Source organism: Pleurodeles waltl, chromosome 9, assembly GCF_031143425.1.
Source record: "Pleurodeles waltl isolate 20211129_DDA chromosome 9, aPleWal1.hap1.20221129, whole genome shotgun sequence".
NCBI classification, from domain to species: Eukaryota; Metazoa; Chordata; class Amphibia; order Caudata; family Salamandridae; genus Pleurodeles; species Pleurodeles waltl.
This window is the reverse complement of record NC_090448.1, coordinates 395,236,136-395,242,876: the sequence shown is the minus strand read 5'-3', so window position 1 is coordinate 395,242,876 and position 6,741 is coordinate 395,236,136. Positions and strand designations below refer to the sequence as shown.

Below are 6,741 nucleotides of genomic sequence, written 5' to 3'. Positions count from 1 at the left end.
GAGTTTTGTCCTTTTTGGGTATGAGAAAGTACAGGGAGTAAACCCCCGTCCCTTTTTGATGATTGGGTACTAGTTCTATTGCATGTTTTTGTAACAACGCTTGGACTTCTATCTGTAATAGATCCATGTGTTGTTTGGACATGTGTGTTTTTGGTGGCACATTTGGTGGTAATTGTAGGAATTCTATGCAATAGCCATGTTGGATGATGGCTAGGACCCACGAGTCCGTTGTTATTTCCTCCCAATTTTGGTAAAAATCTGTTAGTCTCCCCCCCCACTGGTGTTACGTGTTGGGGATTTGTGACACTGAAGTCACTGTTTGTTTTGAGGGGTCTTGGGACTTTGGAACTTCCCTCTAGTCTTAGGGAACTGTCCCCCTCTGTATTGTCCCCGAAAGCCTCCTCTCCGATACTGGCTTTGGTATGTGGGCCTGGTTTGTGAAGTTGAGGATTCTGTGGTTTGATCCCAAAACCCCCCTCTAAATTGTGTCTTCCTAAAAGTGCCTCTGCTCTGTGGGGAGTAGAGCGCGCCCATGGCCTTGGCCCTATCTGTATCTTTTTTCAAATTCTCGATAGCAGTGTCCACTTCCGGCCCAAACAACTGCTGTCCATTAAAAGACATATTAAGCACAGCCTGTTGGATTTCGGGCTCGAATCCTGAGGTGCGCAGCCATGCATGCCTCCGAATTGTCACTGCTGTATTTACAGTTCTTGCAGCTGTGTCTGCTGCGTCCATTGCTGAAAGTATCTGGTTATTTGAGATACTTTGGCCCTCTTCTACCACCTGTTGTGCACGTTTTTGGAATTCTTTGGGCAGATGTTCAATAAAGTGTTGTATTTCATCCCAGTGGGCTCTGTCATATCTTGACAGCAAAGCCTGTGAATTCGCAATGCGCCATTGATTGGCTGCTTGTGCTGCCACTCTTTTTCCCGCTGCGTCGAACTTGCGCCTTTCTTTTTCGGGTGGTGGTCCATCTCCGGAGGTGTGTGAATTCGCCCTTTTACGTGCTGCGCTAACTACTACTGAGTCCGTTGTCAGTTGCTGCGTAATGTACATAGGGTCTGTTGGTGGAGGCTTGTACTTTTTCTCCACCCTAGGAGTAATGGCCCTGCCTTTAACGGGTTCTTGAAATATTTGCTTGGCGTGTTTCAACATTTCCGGTAGCACTGGAAGACTCTGGTACGGACTATGTGTGGACGTCAGAGTATTAAATAAAAAGTCATCTTCGATAGGTTCAGCGTGCAGTTTCACGTTGTGAAAAGCAGCTGCTCTGGACACCACCTGTGTGTAAGCAGTACTGTCTTCAGGTGGTGATGGTCTTGCTGGGTAACAGTCAGGGCTGTTATCTGACACAGGCGCATCATAAAGATCCCATGCATCTGGGTCATCTTGGCTCATGCTTGTGTGTGTTGGAGACTGCACCATAGGTGGGCTAGCGATTGGTGATGATTGCGGTGAGCGCTGAGGTGATGGTGGCGGAGTTACTTGTTTTGCCACCTTTGCTTGTGGTGGTTTATCCTTCTCTTGGAAAGCCAGTTTCCTTTTCATCCTTATAGGAGGGAGAGTTCTTATCTTCCCTGTTTCCTTTTGGATATGGAGCCTTCTCTGTGTATAATCTGGCTCCCCTGCCTCTAGCTCCTGTCCGAATTTATGGCTTTGCATTTGTGTGGAAAGCCCTTGCTCCTCGGTGTAGGAACTTGTTTTCGGCTCCGAAGCTGGATGTTTCGGGATCGAAACCTTTTCCACCATCTTTTTCGGCTCCGAAGCCACTTTTTTGTGTTTCGGTGTTCGGATCTCTCGGTGCCGAGTCATCTCGGTGCCGGTATCTCGATGTCGAGATTGTTCTGACCCGGTGTCTCGGGCCGAGTCTTTTCTGTGCCGGTATCTCGACCGGAGTCGGATGACTTCGACACATGTGTGCCCTTTTTCGGTGCTGATGGACGGTCACCGATTTTTTGGGTTAAGCCATGGCCTGCCGGCGGTGGCGTCCCCTGGGCTCTGATGATTTTAACGTGAGTTTTGGCCGGGGCTGTTTTCCTCACGGTTTTCGGCGTCAGTTCTGTTTCGGCCTCGTCAGAGTCAGAGTCAGCAATGGAGAAGGCTTCTTCTTCCTCCATGTCTTGGTGTCCTGACGGTGCAGACGCCATTTGAAGTCTTCTCGCTCTCCGGTCCCTCAGCGTTTTCCTCGATCGAAACGCTCGACAGGCCTCACAGGTATCCTCTTTGTGTTCGGAAGACAAACACAAATTACAGACCAAATGTTGATCTGTGTAAGGATACTTGTTGTGGCATTCGGGGCAGAACCGGAATGGGGTCCGTTCCATTAGTCTTGTAGACGCATGTGGTCGGGCCGACCAGGCCCCGCCGGGGAATCGAAACCCCGATGGCCACCGGAGCTCTTCAAAATTCGGTGTCGATCTGTGATAACTAACCCGATACCGAACGCAAACAATACATCAAATTATTTCCGATATCTAACTAACTTTCCGAACCCAAACACGGAGCGCAGAGGAACACGTCCGAACCCGATGGCGGAAAGAAAACAATCTAAGATGGAGTCGACGCCCATGCGCAATGGAGCCAAAATGGGAGGAGTCCCTCAATCTCTTGACTCGAAAAGACTTCTTCGAAGAAAAACAACTTACACACACATACACATACTTAAAGTAACTATAACTCTTCCCCTAAGGTAACTAGAACTCACGCCTCTGCCATGCACAGTTTCTTTCAATAGTTTTACTGCAATTTTACAGTAACATTGTCAATGGTGTTCTAAAAGATGTGCTGTAATATCTTGGGTGATTAGCAGTGTATGGCAAGGGCACGAGTTATAGTTACCTTAAGGCACGAGTTATAGTTGCTTGAGATAACTAGCTATAACGGCTGAATTTCTATGGTTTTGTATGCTTAAAATGTGAACCTAACTAGAACGTTTCTGTAACCTTTGTTTTTTTTTCAGTAAAATTCTATGTTTTTTTAATGCACAGTGATATTAATTACTATACGTTAATCCAACCACCTCCCATACCCACCCTGAACCCTAAAACTACCATTGCTAACTAAAAACACATAGCCACCCTAGTCCCTAAAATTATCCTGGCAACCCAAAAACCCATACTCGCCCTAAAGTTACCACTGCCACCCAAAACCCCATACCAACCCTAAAATTACCCTTGCCATCTAAAAACCCATAGCCAGGGCTCGAAAAATCTACTCGACTGCTCACACTGGCGAGTCTTATTTGATCAGGTCCAGCTATTCTTAGGACTTAACTCGCCCCTTCTGTGGAGTTGGCACTGAGCAGGTGTTCTGTTCAGTTGAAAAGTGGAGGGGCAATAAAAGATGCCTTTAAATCTTGTTCTAATGTCACATTTGCTCTGTGTTCACAGACATAGGTCAGAAGTTAGTTTTTCTTCCAATTAATTTTCCTTCTGACTGCAGAGTTCCAGGACTTTATAAGGTGAACTGTGTGACCTGCTGCTTAGAATGTAAAATAAAAGTATATAGGGTGTCAGTTTTTTCCTAACACACAACATTTAAATGACTAAGTCAAGTGTGCATACATTTCAAAATATATTTCAGTAGATGTGAAAGCCCTTTTTTAATATTTCTGTGTGATGAGCTGCAACTTAGTGGAGAGGTTTTTGGACATTTCTTGGAAAGTTACTGTGTGTAGATGACAATATGTTACCACATCATTGTTTAATAATAAATTGAGGGGTTAAACAAACTGAGAAACACTTCTGCCCTGATGCCAATGTTTTTAATAAACTAAAAGTAGTCTTGGGTTATGTGGGCTAGACGTCATGGGTATGTGGGCTAGATTCTTGTGACGCATGCAGCAAACTTTAGTCTATTAAAACTAAAGAGGTTTTTTGTGCTGCAGAAATGCTGAGCTCACATATTTGAAGGTGCAATCATATGTGAGAATGAAGAAAAGGGCGACTAAACTATTTGCCTAGGATCACACAATCTGAGAACTGTTTCGGGTCAAGTACATTACAGTTACTAGTAGCATTTTTATGCTTTTTCCAGGCCCATATACCCACCCTAAAAATAATTTTTACATATATACATATATATATATATATATATATATCTCTCCGTCTAGCTTCTCCATATCCCACCCACTTTAGATGTGGTGAACTCGTGGTGGGGTGGCTAACCCCAAATATTCCAACAAACTCTGTGCCTGCTCACTCAGCATATCCTGAAAAGTAGAGACCACGAACCACGGCTTGTATTTTTCCAGCGTGCATATACTAAATCGGAATGGTAGAAAAAACCTCTATGCGTTTCCTCTTTGGTCACAAGTATAGTTAATAGAAATGCAATAGTAGTCCGTCAACCATTATTATTCGACCCAAACTGCAAAACACTTCATAAAAATAATAAAAGGACAAAAGCAAAATATGTGAATATCTAATGGAAGACTGTCGGCCATTTTGGAATGTCATTGCTGAATACCAATGTTACCAACAATTATAGGAACTTGTCTAAATATATATAAATAATGTATTACATAATTACTGCATAATGCTGATTCTCTATCAACCATTTATTTAATATTAATAGATCTACTCTAAACACTGTACAACTCAAAATCAAATATTGGTACTTAGCGTTTATCCATTGATTACTCCTTCCAAACGAATAGAAGGATTAAGATATAATAGCTCTCCTGCTCCCATTTAATTAGGCCTGCCCAATTCTTCTCCCTAAAAATTGAAATACGAAAATAATGATCATTAACATTGTAGTCGCAGTAATATATGTAACATTACTACCAATCTTGCACTCTACGAAATGGACAAGGAAATTTAGACAAAAAAATCAAATAAATTATGTGCTTAACAATTAAACTGCTTTCACAATTTACTAGTATGTCAGCCCAAATGTACTGAAAGTTCTTCATCCATAATTAACCCTTTCTGTTGAAGAGTTCTATAGTTTATAATCAATTTGGATTCCAACCTGCGTAGTTCTTGTTCTCTACTGCCTCCTCTTATGCTCATAGGGATACTGTCCAACACACAGAATTTCAACAAATGTGTATTCTTTTGCTGATATCTTGCAAAATGTCTTGCTACTGGATATTGTTTATTCTCATTTTTAACTGATCTAAAATGTTCCAATATCCGTTTTGTTGCTTTGTGGATTGTACTGCTGATGTAAAATTTATTACATGGACAATACAATGCATATACAATAAATTCTGTGTTGTAGGTTAAATGTTTCATTTCTTGAGACAACGGTACCTCCCGACAACTGATACTGAATTTACACGCTTCACATGAGCCACAGGTAAAAACAAACAAAAAAAAAAACCCTGTATAGGTATTTGTGGATTCCTTACGGGAGACTGTACCAAATTGACACATAATTGATCTTTCAATGAGGGACTCCTTCTGAAGGCAATTTGCGGTTTAACCTCAACAACATTCCTGACTTGTTCATCTATTCTTAATACATTCCAATATTTGTTCAAACATCGTCTTACTTCCCATGTTTGATTATGAAAATTGGTGATAAATCTAACAAGTTGTTGTGTATTGGTGCTCGTTCTCCGATGAGGAATTAACACTTCCTCACGGTTAATTGTTAACACCTTTTTACAAGCGCTATCAATAGTTTTACCAGAATAACCCCTTTCCAAAAACCTGCTTCTCATGGTTTCCATTTCCCGAAGGAAGTCCTCATCCTCACTACAGTTTCTTCTTGCTCTAAGTAGCTCACCATATGGGATACTCTCTATGAGCTTTTTTGGATGACAACTCTTTGCATGTAACAAGCTGTTGCCTGCTGTTTTTTTGCGGAACAATGCATTTATCAATTTGGAACCCCAAACTTCCAGTTTTAGGTCTAAAAATTCTATCACAGAAGCATGAATAGGGGCTGTAAATCTTAAATTTAAATGATTCTCATTCAACACTAATGAAGGCCAAGGCTTGCACCTCACTACCATTCCATATGCAGAAGATATCATCAATGAAGCGTACCCAGAGGACAACATGTTCGTCAAATTGACGGGTGTTATACACCACCTGTTCCTACCACCAGCCTACGTACAGACCCGCATAGCTGGGGGTGAAACAGGTTCCCATTGCTGTCCCTTGGGTTTGTCTATAGATCTTCCTATCAAAAATGAAGAAATTGTTAGGCAGACAAATGTTCATCATACTCAGTAGCATTTCAGTGTGTTGTAAATAAGATAATGATCTGGCTCTCAAAAAATGTTGGCTGGCTTTAATGCCAAACTCATGTGGAATAGAGGTATATAAGCTCTCTACATCCAAACATACTAATAAATGTTGCCTTTCCCACGTTATGCCATCAATTCTGGTCAGGAAATCACTTGTGTCCTGAATATATGATGGTAAAGACTGTACAAATGGGCGAAGAACATAATCCACATATCTAGAAGTATTATCAAGAACACTATCTCTCGATGAGACAATCTGTCTCCCTGGTGGATTAATAGGGTCTTTATGTAATTTTGGCAGTAAATAGAGTACTGGTAGTTTAGGTGAAACATATTTCAGAATGGAATACTCATCATTTTCAATGAATGCTTCCTCTTTCCAATTATGAAGTTTTTTAAAATATTCCTTATGAGCTTGCACAAATTTCTGTCTGGTTGTTACCTCATATTAGAACATTGGAATGCTGGGGGCTCCATTGAAAACAATGGAGTGCTGCGGGCTTTTACTGGCCGGTAAAAGCCCGCAGCGCCAACATTCC

The 6,741-nt window shown here is 41.7% G+C and overlaps 1 protein-coding gene across 1 annotated transcript in view; it reads right to left on the bottom strand.

Moving 5' to 3' along the window:
* The window catches only part of LOC138259383 (uncharacterized), a 62,004-nt gene extending 57,375 nt beyond the window's left edge, over positions 1–4,629 (bottom strand). Inside the window, exon 1 of the mRNA XM_069207096.1 lies at positions 4,619–4,629. The gene's annotated coding sequence lies outside the window, so the exon portion shown is untranslated. The remainder of the gene's footprint in view (positions 1–4,618) is intronic.
* Positions 4,630–6,741: the final 2,112 nt, after the last annotated feature.